We start from the raw sequence: 26,279 nt of genomic DNA, 5'->3' as shown, positions 1-26,279 counted from the left end.
TAAGGAAGAGTTCGTCAGGAGGGAGAGGTAAAGGAGATAAAAATGATTAGATGGCTGAGAGAGAGAGAGAGAGAGAGAGAGAGAGAGAGAGAGAGAGAGAGTGTGTATAAGATTACACTTCACTATCATTAATCATTCCTCATTTTCATCATCTTACAGTGTGATGACAGAGAGAGAGAGAGAGAGAGAGAGAGAGAGAGAGAGAGAGAGAGAGAGAGAGAGAGAGAGAGAGAGAGAGAGAGAGAGAGAGAGAGCAGTTGGTTTGGCCATGATGAAAGAAAAACGGAAAAGAAAAACAAGAGGAGGGAGGAAGAAGGGGAAGAAGAGGGGAGGAAGAGGAAGAGGAGGGCAGATGAAGAGGGGGAAGAGAAGAGGGGAAGAAAGGAAGCTTGACTCTGGTGAGGCTTTCGGTTTTCGGAGAGGGGAAAGAAAAGGTAAAAAGAGAGAGGGAGAAAGGGAGAGAGAAGAGGAGGAGGAGGAGGAGGAGGGAGGAGGAGGGGAGAGGAGTGTTTGTGGTTGATTCAAGGAGTGTCTAGGGAGAGAAGAGTGGAGAGAGAGAGAGAGAGGGGAGGAGAGGAGGGGGAGGGTAGGGGAGGGGGGAGAGAAAGGGGGGGAGCAGAAGAAGGGAAGAGGGGAGAAAAAGGGGGGGAGCGGAGGAGGGGAGAGGGGAGAAAGGGGGGAGCAGAGGAGGAGAGAGGGGGAGAGAAAGGGGGGGAGGGAGAGAAGGGGAGGGTGATGGGATGCAATACAGAGGAAGGGGATAAAACAGCACCTCAGGGACGTGTGTGTGTGTGTAGACATGTAGCTGGTGTATGGATATATATAGCGGCAATCAAATACACACACACACACACACACACACACACACACACACACACACACACACACAGAGCTGAAAACAGACTTACACAGCATCACACACACACGTACACAGAGCTGAAAACAGACTTACACAGCATCACACACACACACACACACACACACACACACACAGAGCTGAAAACACATAAACACTTACATAGAAACACACACACACGCACACACACACACACACACGTACACAGAGCTGAAAACAGACTTACATAGCATCACACACACACACACACACGTACACACAGCCCCGGAATGAGGTACACACGCGGAGTGTTGGCCCAGGCGAAGTGTGTACACAGACTACATCCATGACAGACACACAGACAAAGGCCGCCGCGGATGGCTGAGCGCACATGAGACTTGACATGTGTGTGCAGGATGCGTACACGAGGCGCAAAAATTCCTACGCATAAACGGAAAACACATACACAGAGAAAATGCTTCCTTTACTGTAACACACACACACACACACACGCACATTGAATAACCCAGTCCGGCATATGGCGACGCATGGCAACCCTAACTCTCACGCAACAACCAACACACGCACATACACACACACAAACACACACGCACATTGAATAACCCAATCTGGCATATGGCGACGCATGGCAACCCTAACTCACCCGCGACAACCAACACACACACACACACACACACACACACACACACACACACACTCCTTCATGAACTTTTTCGAGGCTTCGGTTCAGTTTCGAATCCCACTCACTCATCATATCATACTCTTGGTAACACAGTAACGACAGGAGTATGATGACAATAGTACATGTGGTTGGTTACTATGACACTTCTATTCCTATCATTGCGTGGCATTGTATACTTTTAACAATGAAATAATGAAAAGAAAGTAAACGGTTAAGTCACGTGCTACAAAAGTATACTGCGTCGTTATTGGGTTCGGTCTTTTAAACGGTAGAGGAGGAGGAGGAGGAGGAGGAAGTAGAAGAGAAGAAGGAATGACCACCCGCCTCTCCCCTTCCCAGCCTCCCGTCACTCCTCCCCTCCCTCCCATACCCCGACCCTGGTGAGCTGCTGGCTATGGCGCAATACCACAATTACCACTATCACCATCGCCATTATCACAGCCACCACCACCACTGTTTAAAATCGCATCATCATCATCACCATCACCACCACAATCACCACCACAATAACCACCTTCATTATTACCACCACTATTAACACCACAGACTCCTTTCTACTATAATCATCATCATCATCATCATTGTCATCACTACCATCACTATACTACCATCACCACCATCACCTTTACCATCTTACCATCATCACGACCACCACCACTTCCACCTTACCACCACCACCTCCTCCTCGTTGTTAACCCGGCACAGACACGTTGCGGCAGGTGGAATAAAACTAATCAAGCCCTTTAAATCGACGGCCAGCAGGTAATTACTGATTAATTAAAGGTATGACAGGTAAGGGTATTAACTGGCCTATAATGTATCCTGTGTGTGTGTGAGAGAGAGAGAGAGAGAGAGAGAGAGAGAGAGAGAGAGAGAGGTGTACCCGAGTGTATTCATTTCCAGACGTGTGATAAACTATTTGTATGTATGTATGTATGAAGGAAGGAATGTACAGAAAGGAAAGAAACCAAGGAGATGATAAAGACGGAAAGAAGGAGGAAGAGAAGGAAGAAATGTAGGAGAGAAAAGGACAGACGGAGGAAGAGGACGACCGAAGCATGCTTTGAAATAACTCACCCACCTCGTCATCTTCATCCGCTAATATCATCCTCAATCCAGCATCCACTCACCATCCACCGCGTCATCCACGACCGCCAAGCACCCGACACCCGCGCCACCAGGTCAAGGAGGCGTGGGAGGGCGCGGAATGGACGATAAATGAGAAAATATAACACAAAATTCACGACCACTAAACCATTCCACCGCGCGAGCTACCCCGAGGGCCGGAGTCTGTCGCCCACGTGCCGCCGACCAATGGGAGGCGAGGGATGCTGTGACGTCACTTCCTAGGATCATCTCGCGCTCTGATTGGCTGATGGTGACGTAATGTTAGTGAGGTTGGATTTCAATGTGTGACTTATTTTTTAGGGTTAATTTTTTTTTATATTTTTGTTAGTTATTTTGGTGGGTTTTTTTGGGTTTGTGTTTGTGTTTGTTGATGTTTGTTTTGTTGTTTATTGAAGTTTGTTTATTTGTTTTGGTATTTTTAGATGAAAGCGTTCTCTCTCTCTCTCTCTCTCTCTCTCTCTCGATATTATCTCGTTTTACTTCCTTTTCTCTTTTCAATTCTCTTTTCTCCTCTTTTTCATCGATTCTCTCTCTCTCTCTCTCTCTCTCTCTCACACACACACACACACACACACACACACACTAACGGCCCCTACTAAAGAGAAATACGTGTAATAAAGAAGAGAAATATTAGAGCAAGTAATTAATGTTTCCGCAAAAATGTAATCCCTCAATAATAAGCTTTTAAAATCAAGCTTATGGGGGAATTTACAACGGAGCTAATTATGGAAGAGGAGAAAAAGAGGGAAACGATAACAATTAGAGGAAGAAATACAATCACTGCAATAAAGGAAGAGAAATAAATAAAGAAAAGAAAATAGATTAAAAATAGAATACAATAGACAAAAACATGGAACGATAGGAAGTAGGGGAAAAAATATAATCACTAAAATACAAAAATAAAAATGAATAAATTATGAATAGAAGAAAATAAAAATAAATAGAATACAAATGATAGAGTAAAAATAATAACGATAATAATTAATAGAAGAAAAATAATCACTAATATGTAGGAATAGAAAGAAATAGAAATACTGAATAAAAAAAATAAGGAATAGAAATTAGATAAAAGATAAATATAAACAAGAAGCAGGACACATGAATAAAATGAAGTAGAGATAAATATATATAAAATTAATGATAAATAAAAAAAATATGAGAAAAAACAAATATAAAATGGTTAAAATAATGTAACAAATGTGATAAAATTAGAAAAAAATAGAAAAAAACACATAATAAAACAGGAATAGGAGCAGAAGTAAATAAATATGAAACAGAAGGGAATGGAAATACACGAAATAGAACAGGCAATAAAAAAAATAGAAATAAGAATAAAAATAAATGTTGAATAAATGAATCTGTAAGTAAATAAATAAACTGTGATATATATTTTTCAGGACCCTACGATCATACTCTTTTAAAACTATGTGATAAAAGAAGCAATACAAATTTAATTAAGCCTTCCCTAAAAAAGGAGATCCCGTTTTCTTAACATTGATAGAACGAAAACGAGGGAAGAAAAAATAACGAAAGAAAGAAAAAAAGAAAAAAAAAGAATTTATTGTTCGTATATTTTTTCACGGTTTATATTTTGCAGGGAAGTGTGTATTCTCTCTCTCTCTCTCTCTCTCAATTTTAAAAGAGTAGCGCCACTTAATTTGCTTTATATTGTTACTAGTGCTCTCTCTCTCTCTCTCTCTCTCTCTCTCTCTCTCTCTCTCTCTCTCTCTCCGGCACTTCACTTATGATTTGCCATTCCGTTTAAACTCTTTTTTTTTCTTGCTTTCCTTTCTTCGCTTTTATTTTTTTCCCGATGCACTCTTTTGTCTGGAGGAAATTCATTGTTATTTCTCTCTTCTCTCCGTCTTTTGTCTCCCTCTCTCCTCCTTTGTCTCTCCATTTTTATTCCTCTTTCCTCCATTCACCTTTTTGCTTCTCCTCCTCCAGAATTTTCTTTTTTCCCTCCGAAGATCGAGTTTTTATGATTTTCGGTTAGTTTGTGGATGGAGAGAGAAAAAGGAGGAGAAGGAGGAGGAGGAGGAGGCGGAGGAGGAGGAAGAGGAGTAGGAGGAATAGGAGGAGGAGGAGGAGAAGGAGGAGGAGGATGTATAAATTTGAGGAGAATGAGGACAGAAGATAGGAAGTAGTGGTGGTTGTGGAGGAGGAGGAGGAGGAGGAGGAGGAGGAAGAGAAGAAGACAAGGGGTCAGAGGAAAACAACATACGAAACTGAGAAGACGTAGAGAAGGAAGAAGAAAAGGAAGAAGAGGAAAATGGAGGAAGAGGAAAAGGAGGAGGAGGAGGAAGAGGAAAAAGAGGAGGAAGAGGAGGAGGAGGAGGAAGAGGAAGAAGAGGAGGAAGAGGAGGAGGAGGAGGGAAAAAAACAAACTTGGAAAGGACACCGAAAATAAAATTAAAAAAATGAAATCTTATAAGCGAAAAACTGGAATAGAAAGAAAATACGAAGAAGGAAGAGGAGGAGGAGGAGGAAGAGGAGGAGGAAGAGAAGGAGAAGACGGAGAAAGAGAAGAAGACAAGGAGTGAGAAGAAAACAACATACGAAACTGAGAAGACGTGGAGAAGAAAGAAGAAAAGGAAAAAATGGAAAATGAAGAAGCAGAAAAGGAAGAGGAGGAGGAGGAGGAAGAAGAGGAAGAGGAGGAAGAGGAAGAAGAGGACACAGCTGGCAAAATAGGACAGTATCCCATCTGGTCTTCGCTACGCCCCTCTACCTCTGACAGACGACCGTGTGCGTGTGTGTGTACGTGTGTGTGTACGTGATTATACACACACACACACACACACACACACACACAAGCAAACACATACACTTCGCAGGAGTAACAATGACAGTTAAGTATTACAAGGACAGTGGAATTGGTAGTAGTAGTAGTAGTAGTAGTAGTATAAGGAGGAGGAGGAGGAGGAGGAGGAAGATTTAGCACTTTTACCCCCATTTTAGGAAGAAGAAAAAGAAGAAGAAGAAGAAGACGAAAAAGATGATGATGATGATGATGAACAAAAACAACAAATAACAAGAACAAAAGAAAAATTAACAGGAACAAGAAAATGAAGAAGAAGAAGAAGAAGAATAAGAAGAAGATCACCTTTTCTCTACGCCTCTCTAAGTACCTCAAGATTTGCATAAAGCTAATCTTGGGTCCATTATAGAGATCACCCTTCTACCCCCTTCCCCCCCTTCCCTCCCCTTCCCTTATCTCCCCTTAGCATCCACCCCTTCCCTCCTCCTCCTCCTTCTCCGCCTCCTCTTGCTCCTCCTCTTTTCTTCACCCCATCTTCTCTTCTATCTTTGTTTTCTATTCATATTTTTTTCTTTATTTTCATTCTTACTTTTCTTTCTCTTTCCCTCCTTTTCACTTTCTCATTTTCTCTCACTTCTTCTCTTCCCTCATTCTCTTTTCCTCTTTTCCTCCCTTTCACGTTATCTCATTTTCACTCCTTCCTCTCTCTCCCTCTCTCTCACTCTTTCTCTTCCTCCTCTCTTCCTTCTTCTTCCCTCTTCCCTATTTACTCCATTCTCTTTCCTTCCTTTCTTCCCTTCTTTTAAGCCCTTCTTCTTTGTTGCTGTCTCCTTCATTCTATCTTCTCTTCCTTTTGTTATTGTTTTGCTAGGTGATTCCTCTTTTTCTTCCTCCTCTTCCTCTTCTTTTTTTCATCTCCATTTTTATCTTCTTCCTTTTCTTCTTCTTTCTATTTCTTGTTTTCTTCCTTCTTTTCGTCGTCTCAGTTGCGGTTATCCTTTTCCTCTTTTTTTCTTCCTCCTCTTTCTCCTCCTCCTCCTCCTCCTCCTTCACTTCATCCTTCTCTCGTTTAAATCCATCACCTTTCCCATTTTCCTCTTCCTTTTCTCTTAAATTACACCTGCTCTTCCTTCCTCCTCCTCCTCCTCCTCCTCCTCCTTCCTACCTCTTTCCTTCCCTCTTTTTAACCCTTTATCTCTCCCCTTTACTCCCTTCTTCCTCTCTAAAACACCTCTTCTTCCTTCCCTCCTTCCTTCCTTCCTTCCTTCCTTCCTTCCTTCCTTCACTTCCCATTCCTTTTACCTTCCCCTCTTAAATCTCCTTACCTTCACCCCTTCTCTTACCTCACTTACCTCACCCCTCCCTCTCCTCCCCTCACCCCCTCTCCCCTCTCCCTCCCCTCTCTCCCGCTCCTCCTCCCCTCTCATATTTTTTTTTCCTCTCAATCTTTCCTCCTTCCATCAAGCTACTGTTTTCTCCTCTCCCTCCCTCTCCCTCATCTCCCCTCTCTGTCTCTCTCCTCCCCTCTATCTCCCCTCTCTCTCTTCCTCTCTTCCTCCCCTCCTCCCCCGTCCCCTCTCTCCCCTTTACCTGCTTTAAAATCCTCCTCCCTCTCTCCTCCTCCTCCTCCTCCTCCCCTCCCTTTCCTCCCCATCTCCTCCCTCCCCGACTATCTTGCGTAACCTCTCCTATTTTTTCCTCCCCTTTTTCTTCCCCTTTTCTTCCTCCTCCGAGCACCACCTCAGGACAGCTTTATTAAGACTACACACACACACACACACACACACACACACACACACACACACACACACACACAGACACACACGAGGACATGAGCTTAATTAATAACAAACAAACAAACTAACTAACAAATAACAAACACGGTAATATGATGAACTGAATAAAGAAAGAGAATATACAAGAAAAAAGAAAAAAGGAATAAAAAAAATGAATAAACACAGCAAAAAAGGGAAATAAGAAAGCAGACATAGAGAAAACAGAAGAAAAGGAAAAAGAAAGAAAATATACAGCAAAAAATTGAAAGGGAAAAACTGATGAATATAATGAAATAGGAAGAATAAAAATGTAGAAGGAAAATATAAAATAAGTAAAAAAATGTCGAAGGGTAAAAAAATAACTTAAATGAATATAAAAAAAAGAATTATAAGATGAAATACACTCCAGGCTGCCTCTCCTCCTCCTCCTCCTTCTCCTCCTCCTCCGCTTCCTCCTCCTCCTCCTCCTCCTCCTCCTTTTCCTTATCTCACGCGTCATTTCCATCTTGGGAGAGGCAACGAAGGGATGGAGAAATGGAGAGAGGGAGGGAGGGAGGGAGGGAAGGAGAGAGGAAGGGAGAGAGGGAGGGAAGGGAGAGAGCGAGGGAAGGAGGGAAGGGAGAGAGAAGGAGAGACGTAGCCGAGAACCTGATTTTGGAATTGGAGAGAGAGAGAGAGAGAGAGAGAGAGAGAGAGAGAGAGAGAGAGAGAGAGAGAGAGAGAGAGAGAGAGAGAGAGAGAGAGAGAGAGAGAGAGAGAGAGAGAGAGAGAGAGAGAGAGAGAGAGAGAGAGAGAGAGAGAGAGAGGGGAGAGAAAAGGGGGGGAGGGGGAGAGAAACACGTGTTGCCTGACAAGATAAAGTCACTGGAATCTTAGCTTTGAATATACACTTGAGGGGAGAGAGAGAGAGAGAGAGAGAGAGAGAGAGAGAGAGAGAGAGAGAGAGAGAGAGAGAGAGAGAGAGAGAATGGGGGGAGTTAACGAGAAATTGTGTATATGTTTGTTTGTTTGACACTTTGCACTTGTCTGTCTGTCTGTCTATCTGTCTGTTTATATGTATGTATGTATGTATGTATGTATGTATGTATGTATGTATGTTGGCAGAATGCAAGGTAGAAGGAAGGAGACGAAAGTGAAGGGAAGGGAAATATGAGGAAAGAAAGGGAAGGAAGGGAAGAAGGGATGAGAAGGAAAAGGAAGGAAGGAAAGGTAAGAGTTAGGAAAAGAAAGAGAAGGAAAAAAGGTAGAAGGAATGGGAAGGGAAGAGAACGAAGGAAGGAAAAGAGAGAGGACAAAAATAATAGAAGAGAAGGAAAATTGAAGGAAGAAGAATGGGAACGGAAGGAAGAAAAGGGAAGGAGTAGAAGAAAAGTAGAAGGGGAGAGAAGGGAAGGGGAAGGAGATAGGGGAGTGAAAGGGAGGTGATGGGAAGGGGAAGGAAAGGAGGTAGGGATCTAGGGAGGGTAAGAAAGAGAGGGGAGGAGAGAAAGGTATGTGGGAGGAAATCAATGAGGAGGTGGAGGAGGTGGAGGAGGAGGAAAGGAAAAGTTGGGGTAGGATAATAATGGGAGGAAGATGATGATAGGCTACAGAAGGAGGAGAAAGAGAAGGAGGAGGAGGAGGAGAAGAAGGAAAGAATTGGCGAAATAACAGACAAAACAATAGACCCAGAAAAATAAATAAAAAATAAAAGAGAAAAATAATAAAAAAAGAATAATAAAAATCAGCAACAAACGAAAGGAGTAACAGGAAAAAAAAATGAAAGAAAGAAACAAAAAAAAGAAATGAAAGAAAGTAAAAAGCAAGGAAGGAAGGAAGGAAGGAGGAAACAGGAAGAAGAAAACGAGAAAAAAACAAAAGAAAACGAGAAAAAACAAACGCAATAGGAAAAAGAAAAAGGAAGAGAATTTAATTAACATGAAAAGAAGAAGAGAATGGAAAACCCGGAAGAGGAGGAAAGGGAAGAAGAAGGAAGTGGAAGGTAAGAGAAGAACGAAGGAAGAGAAGAAGGAGGAGGGAGAGTAAAGATAGGGAAGAGAAGAGAGAATGGAATGGAATGTTGAGCAAGAAGAAGGGAATAAGGGAAGAAGAGGAAGGAGGAGAAGTAGAAGAAGGAAAGAAGAGAGAAAAAGAAGAGGGGAGAGGAAGGGAAGGGAAGAGGAAAGGAAGAAGTGAGAGAACATTACGAAAGAGGGTGAGGCGTGAGGGGAAGGGAAGAGGGGAGGAGGAGGAGGAGGAGGAGGGGAGGAAGAGGGGAGGAAGAACCCTGTGAAATGCCCGCAGGTCCTGATTAGGCTGAGATGTGTTCCATATTATCTGGTGAACCTCTTCCGCGGCGAGGAGGAGCAGGAGGAAGAGGAGGAGGAGGAGGAGGAGGAGGAGGAGAGGAAAAAGGGGAGCGGAGAGCATGGAGGAAAAGGAAATTAAGAAGAAAAACAAAAAAAAATATGAAGAGGTTGTGAGGGAAGAGGAGGAGGAAGAAGAGGAGGAGAACAGGAAAGAGGGAAGCGGAGAGAATAAAGAGGAAAAGGAAATTAAGAAGAAAAAAAAAGAAGAAGTTGTGAGGGAAGATGAGGAAGAAGAAGAGGAGGAAGAGGAAGAAAGAAGAGGGAAGCGGAATCATAAAGAGGAAAAGGAAATAAAGAAGAAAAACAAAAAAAAATAAGAAGAGGTTGTGAGGGAAGATGAGGAGGAAGAAGAGGAGGAGAAGAGAAAATCGGAAAACATAGAGGAAAAGGAAATTAAGAAGAATAAACAAAAAAAAAGAAGAGGCTGTGAAGAAAGATGAGGAGGAAGAAGAGGAAGAGGAAGAAAGAAGAGGATAGGGATATTAAGAAGAGGAACAAAAAAAAAAAGAGGAGGTGGAGGAGGAAGATGACAGGAAAAAGAGAGGAAAAACAAGAGGAGAGAGAGAAAAAGAAGAAAAAGAAGAAGAAGAAGAAGACTGATAAAGATTCATAATACAAAAAGTTACAGAGGAAAAAGAAGGAAGAGGAGGAAGAAGAAAGAGAAGAGGAAGAGGAGGGAAAAAAGTAAGAGGAAGAATAATAAAAGCAATTACAATAATGTCTACTAATTTAAACGATACAATAAAACTAATAAAAAAATCGATACATTATTAGTAAAGTTACAAAGAAGTTAAATTAGTATAGAAAACCTTTACGTAAACAGAGAGAGAGAGAGAGAGAGAGAGAGAGAGAGAGAGAGAGAGAGAGAAGCCTAACAATGATCTTCACCCAGTTCCTCTCTCTTTATCCTCCACCTCCTCCTTCCTCTTCTCCACCACCACCTCCTCCTCCTCCTCCTCCTCCTCCTGATCCACTTAACTACCACAGGCTGATAATTAATCCCAGGGGTAATTAGGTGGAACGTTGACTAATTGAACGAGTTAACAGCACGTGTTTGAAGACCTCCCCTTCATTTCCCAGCCCTTCCCCTTCTTCCCCTTTTCCTCCCAAACTCTCCATTTCCTTCCTCTCTCCCATTTTCCACTTCCCCTTTCATTTTCCCCTCTATCCCCCTTCATCTCCCAATCCTTCCCCTTCTTCCCCTTCTCCTCCCCAACTCCCCTTTTCCCTCCCCTCTCCCATTCCCTACTTTCCCCTTTCTTTTCCCTTCTACCCCCCTCTACGAACTGTCTCCCTTCCCCCCTTCCCCATCTTCCTATATCTCCCCCAACTCCCCTTTTCCCTCCCCTCTTCCATTCTCCACTTTCCCCTTCCTTTTCCCCTTTCCTCCTCCCTCTTCTGAACTCCCTCCTCCCTTTTCTCCAATACGAATAGACGTGTTTCCCCTCTTACGCGTCTGTTTCCCGTTTTCTATTCCGTTTTCTTTTCCCTGTTAATTTGTTGATCTTCTTACAGCTTTTTTTTCAGTCTTTGTTATTAATCTGTTGTTGTTTTTTTCTTCTTTTTTATCTCATTTATCTGTTTATGATCGTTTTTACTCTAATGTCTTTCTATATTGCTTTTATTTATATTTTCACTCTTCTTCTGTTCAGTATTTTCCTTTTCCCGTTTTCCTTTCCCTCTTTGTTTTCCATATTTTCTCTTTCCACCTCACTATTTCTGCCTTTCATAGTAACAGTAGTAGTAGTAGTAGTAGTAGTAGTAGTAATAGTGATGGTAGTGGTAGTAGCAGGAGTAGTAGTAGTAGTAGTAGTAGTAGTAGTAGTAGTAGTAGTTGTAGTAATAGTAGTAGTAGTAGTAGTAGTAGACACAGTGACATCCGCAACAGAACTGACAACAGGAGACAACAGTAGGCGTATCAGTGGCAGGGGGAGGAAGAGGAAGAGGGAGAGGAGGAGGAGGAGGAGGAGGAGGAGGAGGAGGATATTGGAAAAGTGTCGTGGTATTGGCAGAGGAGAGGGACACGTTGCCTACAATACCTCCCTCCTCCTCCTCCTCTTTCCTCCCATTCCCTCCATTCCTCCCCTTCCTATTCCTTCTATCCTTTGCTCCCTACCATCCTTCCCTTCCCTTCCTCTCTCCTATCCTTTACTTCCCTTTCCCTCCCTTTCCTTCCTTTCTTTCCTCCATATTTCCATTCCCTCCACTTTCCGTCACAGCATCCGTTCGTCTCTCTCTCTCTCTCTCTCTCTCTCTCTCTCTCTCTCTCTCTCTCTCTCTCTCTCTCTCTCTCTCTCTCTCTCCTTATTGCTCGTATTATTCCGCTATTTTTTACTTCCTCCTCCTCCTCCTCCTCCTCCTTAAGGCTAAGAATGACAAACGGGGATAATCCGGCCGCCTTTGTTCTTAGGCCTAGGCATTGAGAGGAGGAGGAGGAGGAGGAGGAGGAAGAGGGGGATGAAGTAAATATAATAGTGAATGGGATAAAAAAGGAGGAGGAGGAGAGAGGGGATGAAGAAGAAGAAGAAGAAGAAGAAGAAGAAGAAGAAGAAGAAGAAATAAAAGAAAAGGAAGAAATTAAGCAAAAAAAAAAAAAAGAACCAATATTACCACGAGATCAGAGAAGAAGGAGGAAGAGGAGGAGGAGGAGGAGGAGGAGGAGGAGACCAGAAAAATCAGAATATATAGGGGCAAGAGAGGAATGTATAGACGGTAGAAATCACAGGAAGAGGAGGAGGAGGAGGAGGAGGAGGAGGAGAGGAAATGAAGGGAGGGGGAGGAAGATTGGTTCTCGACTGGTCTGTTGCGTTTCTCTCCTTCCTTTCCTCTCATTATCTCCTTCATCATCTTCCTTCATTAAACTCCCTCCTCACCCTTTCCTCCTTCATCTCCATCATCTCCTCCAACACCTTCCTCCTTCTCTTCCTCCTCCTCCTCTTCCTCTTCTCTTTCCTTCTTCTCATTTACCTATTTCCCCTTCTCCGTTTTTTTAATCTTTTCTACTCTTCCTTCTCCTTTCCTTCCTCTTTCCTCCTTCCATCATCTCCATTTCCTCCTCCTCCTCTTGTTCTTCCTCTTCCTTCTTCTCTTCCTCTTCTCTTTCCTTCTTTTCATTTACATATTTCTCCTCCTTTTTTAAATCTTTTCTACTCTTCCTTCTCCTATCCTTCCTCTTTCCTCCTTCTATCATCTCCTCCTCCTCCTCCTCCTCCTCTTGTTCTTCCTCTTCCTCCTTCTCATTTACCCTTTCCACCTTCTCCTCTTTCTTCTCCTATTCTTTCTCTTTATTCTCGCCTTTTACTTCATCTTCATTATCTCCTTCACCACCTTTTAATTCCTCCTTCTTCTTTTCCTTCTCTTCCTCATCTTTTCTCATTCCTCCTTCTCTCCTCATTTTCCGTCTACTTCTTCTCTCGGTCTCTCTTGCTTCTCCTCCTCCTCCTCCTCCATTTTTTCTCTTTTTCTTCTTTCCTTTTTTTTCTGTTGGTATTTTTACTATAGTTATAATCTTTCTTCCTCTTTTCCTCCTTCTCCTCTTTCTTCCTTTGTGTTCCTTTGTATTCCTCCTCCTCCTTCTCCTCATCCTCCTCCTCCTCCTCCTCCTCCTCCTCCTCCTCCTCCTCCTATATGTAACATCACAACTATCAGAGACATTACTACCACTACTATCCTCCTCCTCCTCCTCCTCTTCCTCCTCCTCCTCCTCCTCCTCTAATCCGTAAAGTAAGTAAGCTGTACAAGAGGCCATTAAGACCGTTTTAAGTACAGTTTATAAGCGAGAGGAAGACCTTAAGTAGTCACATTATGGTGTATGTGTGTGTGTGTGTGTGTGTGTGTGTGTGTGTGTGTGTCGAGTGAGTGGTAATGATGAAGAAGGAGGTGATAAAGAGAGGAGGAAGAGAAGGAGGAGGAAGAGGAGGAGGAGGAGGAAGAGAATAAACTGCAGGAGATGAAAATTCGGAGATAAGAAAAAGAGGGGGAGAGAAAGACAGATAGACAGATATAGAGAGAAGAATGGGGAGATAGAGGGGAGATAAGAGGCAATGGGAGATGAGATATGGAAAGCGGAAGAAGAACAAATGGAGGAGGAGGAGGAGAAGGAGAGTAGAAAGGAGAGAAAGCACAGAAGACGGGGGAAAAGTAGGGTGGAACAGGAGGAGGAGGAAGAGGAGGAGGATGAGAGGGTACGAAGGGAGGAGGAAGGAGATGAGGGCCTGGGAGATGAGTGGAGATGAGAAATAATAGCAGCTGGAGGCGATAAAGACTTGTAATACAGACCCAAACAGCCATCTGCCCGCGTGTGTGTGGGGCCACCTGTCCTCCTCCTCCTCCTCCTCCTCCTCTTCCTCCTCTTCCTCCTCCTCCTCCTCCTCCTCCTCCTCCTCCTCCTCTTCCTCTTCCTCCTCCTCCTTCTCATTTTCTTTTTCCTTTCTTCTACTTGTTTTGTCACTCACATGTTCTTTCTCTTCCTCTTCTTCCTCCTCCTCTTCCTCTTCCTCTTCCTCTTCCTCCTCCTCTTCAACCTCCTTCTCTTTACCTTTAACTTGCACTTCTCTTCTTTTCCCTTCCTCCACTTGCTTAGTCACTCACATATTCTTTCTCTTCCTCTTCCTCTTCCTCCTCCTCCTCCTCCTCCTCCTCCTCCTCCTCCTCCTCCTACTCCTCCTCCTCCTCCTTCTCCTCCTCCTCTCACTACATTCTTAAACACACACACACACACACACACACACACACACACACACACACACACACACGTCTTCAGATAAAGTAAACAAATGATATCAAAGAAAGAAAGAAAGAAAGAAAGAAAGAAAGAAAGGAAGAACGAAAGAAAGAAAGAAAGAAAGAAAGAAAATTATTGAGATAAAAAAAGGAAAGAAAAAATAAACAAACATGATTTTAAGCACGAGAATGTGAGAGAGAGAGAGAGAGAGAGAGAGAGAGAGAGAGAGAGAGAGAGAGAGAGAGAGAGAGAGAGAGAGAGAGAGAGCATTCAGGTAAACATGTTACCAATATTGAGAGAGAGAGAGAGAGAGAGAGAGAGACAGAGAGAGAGAGAGGAAATGAGGACAGGAGGGGATGTAAATTGGGTCTTGACAAGTATGGTGAGCCTGAGGCAAGTTGACAACCCACACCTCTCTCTCTCTCTCTCTCTCTCTCTCTCTCTCCAAGGTATGCATAATCTAAATGACAGGTAGAAGCCCACCTTCCGACCTATGTTATAATTGAGAGAGAGAGAGAGAGAGAGAGAGAGAGAGAGAGACACACACACACACACACACACACCGTCTCCTAAAATCAAACAGCACACAGCAGACCAATTCAACCCCCCTAACCCCCCTTCCCCAACCCCCAACCCCCCCGACCCCCTTCCCAAAACCCCCTCTCAGGTAAACCTTTTATCCTAATTGGCCGAGACTCGTTCCTTAAACTCAGGTGTAATCACGGCCTTACCTGAGAGCATAATTAGCACCGCCCAGGTAATAGTTGCGGGGGAGGAAAGGTGCAAAACAGGTGATATTGCCCCTATATGGCCATTAGCATGTAAATGAGGCGATAACTCCTTCCTTACATATACCGAGAGGGCGATAAAGAGTGCTGGCAGGAGTGAAGAGAATTGGGGAGCCTTAGGAGGAGAGGGGTTGGGTAAATATTGGGTGTAAATTGCTTTTTTAATATATAATGATTGTGTTGGAATGTTACTGAGGCTTTTAAATTACTATGGATGAGAGGAGAAGAAGGGGAAAGAAGGGGCTGTAGTTTCTTCCCTTGAGTTTTTTACAACAAAGGAGACAGCTCAAGGGCACAAAAAAAAGGAAACAATAATAATAAAAAAAAAAGCCCGCGAGTGGAACAGAAAAAAGGTCAATTAATGTAAAGAAATGTAGAGAAAACTATATATATGGAAAAGGATATGTAATGTGAACTGAATTGAGAGAAATATAACCACTATGAATCCGACCATCAGGCCACACCAAGAAAGCCTACCAACACCACAGGACAAACGTAAAAGAAAATATAAATGAGGCTTCGAAATTAAATAACGGGAAAGGTGCGTAAAGTGTTCTTACCTGGAGTTAACGGCAGGTGTGTGTGTGTGTGTGTGTGTGTGTGTGTGTGTGTGTGTGTGTGTGTGTGTGTGTGTGTGTGTGTGTGTGTGTGTACAGGTGGCGGGCTCTAGCGGCGACGATGGATCAGCAAAATAACACAATTTAAACTTCATTTCCCTCGCCCATTGCCTCCTCCTCCTCCTCCTCCTCCTCCTCTTCCTCTTATCCCCCTCTTCCCCTTCCTCCTTCAGTTTATTTCCCCTTTCTCTTCGACCATCCCTCTTCCACGTCGTCTCCTCTTCCTCCTCCTCCTCCTCCTCCTTTACCTGTTTGCTCAGTGGACAGGTAAGTGTGGTGGAGGCTTCTGCTTAATTTTACCGCGTCCACATTAATTTTATGCTCACATTATAGAAGGGATAAAAAGAGGAAAATATAAAGCAGAGAGGAACAAGAAAAGAAGAAAGAAGACACAGAAAGTTGTAATGAAGAACAGATGGTGATGATGATGAATATAACAATGAGAGAACAGTGAGAACGAATATAGTAGTAGTAGTAGTAGTAGTAGTAGTAGTAAGAGGAGGAAGAAGAGTAGGAGGAGGAGGAGAAGGAGGGAGTACAGCATAATGACATAAGAAAAGAGGAAGGGAGCGAAAGAGAAAGGGAGGGGGAGAGTGAGGCAGGTAAGCAGGTAGAAAGGGAGGAAGGGAGATAGGGAGGTAGCAAGGAATGGAGACACGGAGAGAAAAAAAAGTAATGCAGGAAGGGAGGAAAGGAAAAGAAAATAAAGCAGGAAAGGAAGGGAGCTAAATAGAAAGGAAGGAAGGGAGGCAGCGAGAGTAGGGAGGAAGGGAGAAAGGGAGCGTGACACCGACCTCTGGCAGCATGCAGGGTCGACAGGGTGACTTTTAATATGAATAGTTGGAAAAGTTTGAGGGAGGGAGGGAGGAAGGAGGGAAGGGAGGGAGATAAGGATGGGAGGTATGGAGGAAGGGAGGGAGGGAGATAAGGATGGGAGGTATGGTAGGGGGAGGAAGGGAGAAGGGAGAGGTAGGGAAGGGAGATAGAAGGGAGGGATGGAGGGAACAGGAGAGGAAGGGAGAGAGAGAGAGGGAGGGAGAGAGAGGATGGCTTTTAAAATTGCTATGGACAATTTCTTCCCTCTCCCTCCCTCCCTCCCTCTCCCTCTCCCTCTCCCTATCTCCCTGTCTCTCCCTTTCTCCCTTGTAATATGATGGTGTGTTTATCTATGGATTTGTAGGACAGGCATGTGTGTGTGTGTGTGTGTGTGTGTGTGTGTGTGTGTGTGTGTGTGTGTGTGTGTGTGTGTGTGTGTGTGTGTGTGTGTGTTATTTTTCCTCCCATCATTTTTTTGTCTCTTCCCATTTATCTCAATTTGTTTCCTCCATATTTCCTCCATTCTCTTTCTTTCTCTCCATTCTTCCTCCTTTCTCTCCATTCTTCTTCCTTTCTCTCCACTACTCTCTCTCTCTCTCTCTCTCTCTCTCTCTCTCTCTCTCTCTCTCTCTCTCTCTCTCTCTCTCTCTCTCTTCCATCACCACAAAACACGGCTCCTTAACCTTCATCTTCTTCCCTCTCCTTCCCTCTCTTCTTCCCCTTCATCATCTCTCTCTTTACCTCATTTTCTCATTCTAATGCACTTTCCTCTTAACCATTTCTCATTCTCTCCATCTTTAGAACCCCTCTCTCTTTCTTCCCTTCCCTCCTCCTCCTCCTCCTCCTCCTCCTTCATCCCTCCACCCTCTTCCTTCCCTCCTTCTCTCCTCTTCCTGTAAGAATGAAAGGATCGAATCCGATAAAATTTACATAACAGCTTTTTCGTGATAGGATGAAGTGTGTGTGTGTGTGTGTGTGTGTGTGTGTGTGTGTGTGTGTGTGTGTGTGTCTCTCTCTCTCTCTCTCTCTCTCTCTCTCTCTCTCTCTCTCTCTCTCTCTCTCTCTCTCTCTCTCTCTCTCTCTCTATCCCTTCCTCCCTCCCTCCCTCCCTCCCTTCCTCCCTCCCTCCCTCCCTCTCTCTCTCCATTCCTATACATATCCCTTCCTCTCTCCCCCTCTCCCTTCCTATACCCTCCCTCTTTTCCCCTCTCCCTTTTTGTACCCTCCCTCTCTCCCTCCATCTCCCTTCCTATACCCCTCCTTTTCTCCCCCTCTCCCTTACTACACCCTTCCCTCTTTCTCTCCCTCCCTCTCTCCCTTTCTGTTCCCTCCCTCCCTCCCTGCTTGCGTCCCTACCTTACACCAAGTCCCCCCTTTCCCTTCTCTCCCTCCCACCTTTCTCTACCTCTCTCCCCCTCTCCCCCATTCTGTTCCCTCCCTCCCTACCTACCTACCTACCTTACACTCCACTTCCCCTTTTCCCCCTCTCCCTTCCATCTAACTCTCCCTCATTCTCCCTCTCTCTCCCTCCCTTTCCCTCTCTCCCATTGTGTTCCCTCCCTACCTCTCTACCTTACATCCTCTTCCCCCTTTTCTATCCCCCTCCTATCTTTCTCTCCCTCACTTCCCTCCCTCTCCGTCTCCCTCCCTCTCCCTATTCATCACAATAAGCATCACTACCTTCATCCCGTTAGGACTAAATTAACACATAACACAGGTAATATGCATAACTCTCTCTCTCTCTCTCTCTCTCTCTCTCTCTCTCTCTCTCTCTCTCTCTCTCTCTCTTCTATTCTTTTCCCTTAATTTCCATTCTTTCCTCTATTTTGCTTTCCTTTCCTCTTCTTTTCTTATATTCTCTTCCTTTCCTTTCCTTCCTTTCCCTTCATTCCCCTTCCTTTCCTTCCTTTCCCCTTTGTTCCCTTTCTTCCCCTTCCTTCCCCCTTCCTTTCCCCTCATTCCCCTTCCTTATCCTCATAGGCGAAATAAAACAATAAACGAAGTAAGAATCCGTGCGTGAAGAAAAAGAAAGAAGAGAAAGACGCATAAATAATAAACATAGGAACAGGAAGAGAAGGATAAGAGGATGTGATATAAACGAAATATAACTAATGGAGGAAATGATCTTACTGGAAAAATAAAGAAGAAAGAAACAGAGGAGAGGAAAAAGAAGAGAAAGACGTACAAAGAAATAATAAACAAAGAAATAGGAAGAGAAGGATAAGAGGAAGCGGCATTGACAAAATAAAACTAATGGAGGAAATTATCTTACTGGGAAAATAAAGAAGATAAAATATAGAAGAGAGGAAGAAGAAAAAACAGGAAACAGGAAAATAACTAAAGGAAAACGTACATTGAAAAAAAAGGAATAGAAAAAAATAGGAAAAGAGAATAAAAAACAAAGGAAAAGTATAAACGAAATAAAACTAGAGACGCAAAAAAGGATAGAATACAGAGGAGAGGAAGAGGAAGAAGAGAAAGGAGGAAACAGGAAAATAACTAAAGGAAAACGTACATTGAAAAAAAGGGAATAGAAAAAACAGGAAAAGAGAATTAAAAACAAAGGAACAGTATAAACGAAATAAAATTATAGACGCAAAAAGGGGTTAAATACAGAAGAGAGGAAGAAGAGAAAAAAGGAAACAGGAAAATAACTAAAGGAAAACGTACATTGAAAAAAAAGGAATAGAAGAAATATGAAGAGGGAAATATAAACAAAGGAACAATATAAACGAAATAAAACTATAGACGCAAAAAAGGATCGGGGGAGTAAGATTCAATCCCACAACAAGGAATCCAACACTCTCCTCTTGATTCCCTCTTGTTTACACTCTCCCTCATCAGGCAAGAGGGGAGAAGTTTTCCTTATGTCAGCTAATTCTCCCCTCACCCTCCCCTCCTCTCCTCTCACCCTTCCCTCTTCTCCCCTCACCCTCCCCTCCTCTCCCCTCACCATCCTAACCCTCTTTCTTCATTCCCCTTTCTCTCCCCTCACTTACCCTCCCATTCCCTCTCCTCTCCCTCCTTCACACGCACTTACCTCCCCTCACTTCTCCTTCATAACTCCCCTCTCTTTCCTCCCCTTACTCTCCCTCTCCCCTCATCTCCCCTTACTACAGTCTTCTCCCCTTATCTTCTCCTTCTATCACCTTCATTTTCCGCTATCTCCCATCATCTCCATTTTCCCCTCTCTCCCTCCCCTCCCTTCCTCTTCTCTCTCCCCTTCCCTCCTCTCTTCCTTCCCATTTTCCCTCCCAGTTACCTGCTTAAACGCCTCTTATCTCATCTCTCTCTCTCTCTCTCTCTCTCTCTCTCTCTCTCTCTCTCTCTCTCTCTCTCTCTCTCTCTCTCTCTCTCTTCACTTCCCTCCTTATCTTCCTCTCCCTTTCTTCACCTCTTTTTTTCTCCTCTTCCTTCCCCTCTTTCATCTTTTTCCCTTCCTTCCTCTCATTCCCTCTTACCCTTCTAACTTATCCGTTTCTCTTCTTCCTCCTCCTTCTCCTCCTCCTCCTCCTCCTCCTCCTCCTCCTCCTCCTCCTCCTCCTCCTTCCCTCCTTGTGGTTTCTGCGCTAATTAAATCAATCCCCACAAAAGGCGTGTCATCAATGAGTACACACAACCCCCCCCCTTCCCCTCCTTTCCCCTCGATCTTCCTCCTTTTCCTCCCCTTTTTTTCCTCTCTTAGTATTTTTTTCCCTCTTTTCCCCTCAGCCTTCTTTTTTCCCCTTCTTTCAATTTATTTTTTCCTTCCAATATTTTTTTTCTTTTTCTCCTGTCAATCTTTTTTCCACTTATTTTCTTTACTTTTTCCCCAATGACTTCTTGTGTTTTTCTTTTCAGATTTTGTTTTTCATTTCATTTGTCATTTCCCTCAGTTTTCTCTCTTGTGTCCCTCCTTTCTTTCCTTCCTTTTTTGTTTTCTTTATCATTTCATATATCTTTTTCCTTCATATATCGCTTTTTCTCTATCTCTTCCCTTTTAATCATCAAATATTCTCCCCTTTTCCCTTTATCCTTCCCTTTATTTCCCCTCATTCCCTCATCCTTCATTTTTTTCATCATTTCACTCTCTCTTGTTCACCTTACTCCCTCCTCATTCCCCTCATCCTTCCCCTTCCTTCCATTTACTTCCCCTCACATTCCCCTTCCTTCTCCTTCATTCTTCCCCTTCTTCCGACCATATCATCATCATACTTCCCCTTCCTTCCTCTCATCCCCTCGTCCTTCCCCCGCTTCCCCTTCCTTCCATTTCCTTCCCCTCACATTCCCCATCCTTCTCCTTCATTCTTACCCTTCCTCCCCCCATATCATCATCATCCTTCCCCTTCCTTCCTCTCATCCCCTCGTCCTTCCCCTTCCTTCCTCTCATCCCCTCATCCCTCCTCTTCCTTCCCCCCGCTTCCCCTTCCTTCTATTTCCTTCCCCTCACGTTCCCTTCTTCCTCCTTCATTCTTTCCCTTTACTTTCCCCTTATTATCCTCATCTTCCCCATTCCTTTCTCATCCCTCGTCCTTCCCCTTCATCCCCTCATCCTTCCCCTCGCTTCCCCTTTATTTTCCCCGGCATTGCGCGGCTTCAGTCACTTCCCTCTTCACAATGCAAACCACAATGTATTCCTGCAGTATTGAGGAGAGAGAGAGGAAAAAACAAAAAAAAACAGACCAACACACATGCAGAAAATCAGAGAGAGAGAGAGAGAGAGAGAGAGAGAGAGAGAGAGAGAGGCGGGTAGAGACAGACAGGAAAAAAACACATAAAAATACAGACAAAAACATATGCAGAAAGTCAGAGAGAGAGAGAGAGAGAGAGAGAGAGAGAGAGAGAAGGGGAGGGAGCTGGGGTAAAATATGTATATCGCTGGTTTAGAGTTAAATATTGGAACATTTTGTGAATAAAAAAAAAAAGGAAAAATTCAACCATTTCCAACACAAAAAAGTTGAACATATTTATTCTTTTCTTTCTTTTTTTCTCTCTTTAATTTTTTTTTCTTTCTTTATTTGCTTTTGTCTGATACTCAATTTCTATGCATTTTTTTACCGCTGGAGAGAGAGAGAGAGAGAGAGAGAGAGAGGTAAAACAAGGAAAAAAACAAAAGCAGGGAGAGAAAAAAATCTCAGTAGACGGAAATGGGAGTGAGAGACAGAAGAATGGAGGGAGGGAGAGAAGGGAGGGAGGGAGGGAGAGAGGGAGGGATGGAGACAAAGGAAGGGAGGGAGGGAGGGAAGGGAGACAAAGGGAGGGAGGGGAGGGAGGGAGAGACCACAGAGAACGGAGGAAGAGAGGGAGTGAGGGAGGAAGGGAATTATGGATGTGGGGAGAGAGAGAGAGAGAGAGAGAGAGAGAGAGAGATCAACCATACTACCATCACCCCCTCTCAACCCCTCCCTTCCCCTTTCCTCCCCACACCCACACGAGATGGAGAGATAGAGAGAGGGGGACAGGGAGGGAGGGAGGGGGAGAGGGGGAGAGAGTGATAGGGGGAGGGAAAACACCTCAACCATACACACCATTCCCCACCTCCTCCCCTTCCCCTTCCTCCCCTTCCCCTTCCTCCCCTCCCCTCCCTCCCCCTTCTCTCCCCACTCCCCAAGAGACTAATAACAATCTATTCAAACTCGGGATTTTGACGCGCGACTTTAAACTTGTGATGGGGAGAAGGGGAGGAGGGGAGGAGAGGGGAGGGCAGGGGAGGGGAGGGAGAGGGGAGGGGAGGGAATAAAGGAAAAACGGATGAGGGGAGAAGTGCTATCGAGAAGGGGTGGGGAGGGAGATGGGGAGAGAGGGAGGGAGAGAGAGGGGGTAGGAGGGTGGTAAGGGAGAGGAAGGGAGGGAGAAAGGGAGGGACGGGAGAGAGGAAGGGAGGGAAGGGAGGGGAGAAGGGAGAGCGTTCGATGACCTTCTGGCTCTGAGGGGAGGATAACAGAGAGAGAGAGAGAGAGAGAGAAGGGGAAATGAGGGGAGGATATGATTGTTTGTGTTTGGAAATGTTTTTAAAAAGAGATGTTTTCTCTAGAAAGGGAGAGGGGAGGGGGGAGTAGAGGGGGGAGAGGGGGGGGGAAATTAGAGGGGAGAGGGAGGAGAAAAATAACAACGGAAAACTGAGGTGGGAAAGTGAGAGAGAAGGAAAGAGAAAGAGAGATAGTGAGGGAAGTGGATGGTATGAGATTAACAGACAGATAGATAGACAGAGAGATAAACAGACAGACACAGACACAAATAGACAGACAGATAGACAGATAAATATATGGACTAAGATAATGAAAAACCGAGGGGAAAAACAAAAAAAATATTCCCCCCACAAAAACTAATATTTTCTCTTTTTTTCCATCTCTTTTTCCTCTTTTTCTCTTTCTCCAACAAAACTCCCCTCTTTTTCCCCTCTTTTCCCATCACCACTCCCCTCTTTTTCCCTCTTTTCCCATCACCACCCCTCTTTTTCCCTCTTTTCCCATCAAACTTTCATCTTTTCCCCTTTCCTAATCAACACTCCCCTCTTTTCCCCTCTTTTCCCATCACCACCCCATTCTTTTCCCCTTTCCCAATCAACACTCCCCTCTTTTCCCCTCCTTTCCCATCGCCACTCTCTCTTTTCCTCCTCTTCCTATAACCACTTTCTTTTTCCCCTTTTCCCACCAACACTCCCCTCTTTTCCCCTCTTCTCCCATCACCATTCCTCTCTCCCCCTTCTCCTATCAACACTTCCCTTCTTATCCCCTCACCACTCCCCTTCTCCCCCTTTCCCCATCAAATTCCCCTTTTTTCCCCTCTCCCATCAACACGGCGGCTATTTCCCCTCAATCTTGTAAATAAATAAAGGGAAGGGAAAAAAAAGAACAATACTTTAACATGTACAGTCCTAATTGCCCGCGGGAGTGAGGGGAGGAGTGAGGGGAAGCGAGGGAGGGAGGGGAAACTGAGGGGAAGAGGGAAGGGGAAAGGGTATGACTGACGGGGATGTATTATGTATGGACCAACAATGTATGATGTATGAGGTGGTGGAGTGACGCTTGTTCTGCTTCTGGGATTCATGTTTTCCCCATTTTCCCCTTACTTATCTCCTCCCACATGTACCCTTGGCGCAGTGGTCAGCGTGCCTCTCTACGAATCTGAGGGCCTGGGTTCGAATCTCGGTTGGCATGCAGCCCATCCAGTGTAGCAAACGTAGCAATGTGTTTAAGACCTCTATTCAGGAGCAGTAAGTAGCGGGCTTTTTTTTATATATTTTTCTTTACGCCTTTGAACTGCCTCCTTAGCTGTAAAAAAAAATATCTACTCTGATTCAACAAAGACACAGGCAAGGATTGGTTAACCAGTAGAGTCGTGGACGAGTGGAACAGCCTTGCAGTCATGTTGTGGGTGCCAATACCATAGATGCATTCAAGAAGACGTTGGATAAATTATGGGTAGTGAGGAAAGGTGGAATGCGTGGAACAGCCTTGGCAGTCATGTTGTGGGTGCCAATACCATAGATACATTCAAGAGGGGGTTGGGTGAATTCATGGATAGCGAGGTAAGGTGGGGTTAGATTTACAGGAGCTGCCTTGTACAGACCGACCGGCTTCTTGCAGACTCCTTACGTTCTTATGTTCTTATGTACGGGTGCCTGGGGAAACTTGGGGAAGGTAAACTGTGGAAACCCGGGGTGATGATCATACACTCCCCTCTTTTCCCCTTCATTTCCCATCACCACTCCTCTCTCCCCCTTCTCCTATTAACACTTCCCTTCTTTTCCCCTCACCCTTCCCCTTCTCCCTCTTTCCACATCATGCTCCCTTATTTTCCCCTCACCCTTCCCCTTCTCCCTCTTTCCCCATCAAATTCCCCTTTTTCTCCCATTTCCCATCAACACGGCGGTATCTGACGGGATGGGATCTGATTCACCACATCCTCAAGGGTCAATGGTACGGAGATGAGCACTGAGGCAACTAATACCAAATGTTTTCAACTTTCCGCTATCTATCCGCTCACCCCCATCTATTTCTCATCCTATCTTCACTTAATGACCTCTCCTTCTCTCCCTTCTTTAACCCTTCTCCTCTCCATAATACTCCCTCCCTTCCCTTCCCTCACCCATTCCTCTCCTCCAATCTTCCTTCTCTCCCTTCTTTACCCCTTCTTCTCCTCTTAATATTCCCTCCCTTCCCTTCCCATTACCGCTCCCTCTCTCCTCTCACTGCTCCCCCTTCCTTCCCTTCCCTCCCCTCACCCCTTCCTCTCCTCCTATCTTCCTCCTCTCCCTTCTTTACTCCTTCTCCACTTAATAAATCCTCCCTTCCCTTCGCATTACCCCTCACTCTCTCCTCTCTTTCCTCCCCCTTCCTTCCCCTCTCTTCCCTCACCCCTTCCTCTCCTCCAATCTTCCTCTCTCACGTCCTTCTCACATCATCTCATCATCCCCTCATTCTCTCCATCACCCCCTCCCCTCCCCTCCCCTCCCAGCCCCCCCGTCCTCTCTCCCCTCACTCTCCCCTCTTTCCTAATTTTCTGCCAGATATAAAAAGGAACAATCATTTTCGGGAGGGAGCGGCGCCCCCCCTCGACTAAGATGAACATTTATCATATCACCAGTCTGCCGCCCTCCTCTCTCCCCCTCCCCCCCTTTTCTTCTCTCTTTTTCTTCCCCTTTTTCTTCTTTTTCTTCTTTGATTCGTCCTTTCTTCCTTTGTCTTCTGGGTTTTTTTTCATCTCCTTTGTTTCTTATTGTTTTCTCTACTCATTTTCTCCTTTTTCTTCCCTTTTCTATCCACTTTTTTCTTCTTTAATCTTTTTTTTCCTATTTTTCCATCTCTTTACACTGTTTTTCTTTCCATATCCTTTGTTCTCTCTATTCTTTTTCTTGTTTTTCTTCTTTATTTTCCTTTTTATCCCCTTTTCCTCTTTCATTTTCCTCTTCTTTCCATCTCCTTTGTTTCGCTTGCTTATCTCTGCTCTTTTTCTTCTCTTTTCCTCCTCCTTTATTTTCTCTTTTCCTGCATTTCAGTTTGTCTATGTTTTCTTTCAATGTTCCTATTCCTCTTTTTCTCTCTTCTCTTCTCTTCTCTTCTCTTCTCTTCTCTTCTCCCTCACATTCCTCCTCACCACCTCAATTTGTTCTGTCTTTCTTCTTCTCTTCCATTCATTATTCTTTCCTTCCCTTTCTCCTCCTCCTCTTCCTCTTCTTCCCTCCTCTCCTTCCTATTCCTATTCTTCCTTTGTTTCTTCCTGTATTTTCCTTGTTTCGTATATTTGTTTTGCTTTGTTTTGTTGTTTTCCTTCTCTTCCTCCTTTCTTCCTTGTCTCAGTTCGTATTTTTCTTTTCATGTCTCCGTTTATTTCAATCTTCTATCTTTTTGTTTAATCCTTCCTTTGTTTTCTCTCTCTCTCTCTCTCTCTCTCTCTCTCTCTCTCTCTCTCTCTCTCTCTCTCTCTCTCTCTCTCTCTCTCTCTCTCTCTCTCCACCCTTCTTTCCCCTGTCTCTCTCTTTTTCGTTCCTTCCAATACCATTTATTTTCATTCTCTCTCTCTCTCTCTCTCTCTCTCTCTCTCTCTCTCTCTCTCTCTCTCTCTCTCTCTCTCTCTCTCTCTATCTATCTATCTATCTATCTATCTATCTATCTATCTTCCTTTCCTTTAATTCTTCTTCTCCCTCCCTCTTTATCTCCTTCTCTCCTGTTATTCCTCCTCTCCATCTTCATCACCTTTCCTCCATTCTTTCCCCTCTTCTTCTCTTCCCTCTTCTTTACTTTATTTGGTTCGTACTTTCCCTTCTCTCTCTCTCTCTCTCTCTCTCTCTCTCTCTCTCTCTC

This window comes from Eriocheir sinensis, chromosome 30, assembly GCF_024679095.1.
Source record: "Eriocheir sinensis breed Jianghai 21 chromosome 30, ASM2467909v1, whole genome shotgun sequence".
NCBI lineage: Eukaryota > Metazoa > Arthropoda > Malacostraca > Decapoda > Varunidae > Eriocheir > Eriocheir sinensis.
This window is presented reverse-complemented; position numbering follows the sequence as displayed.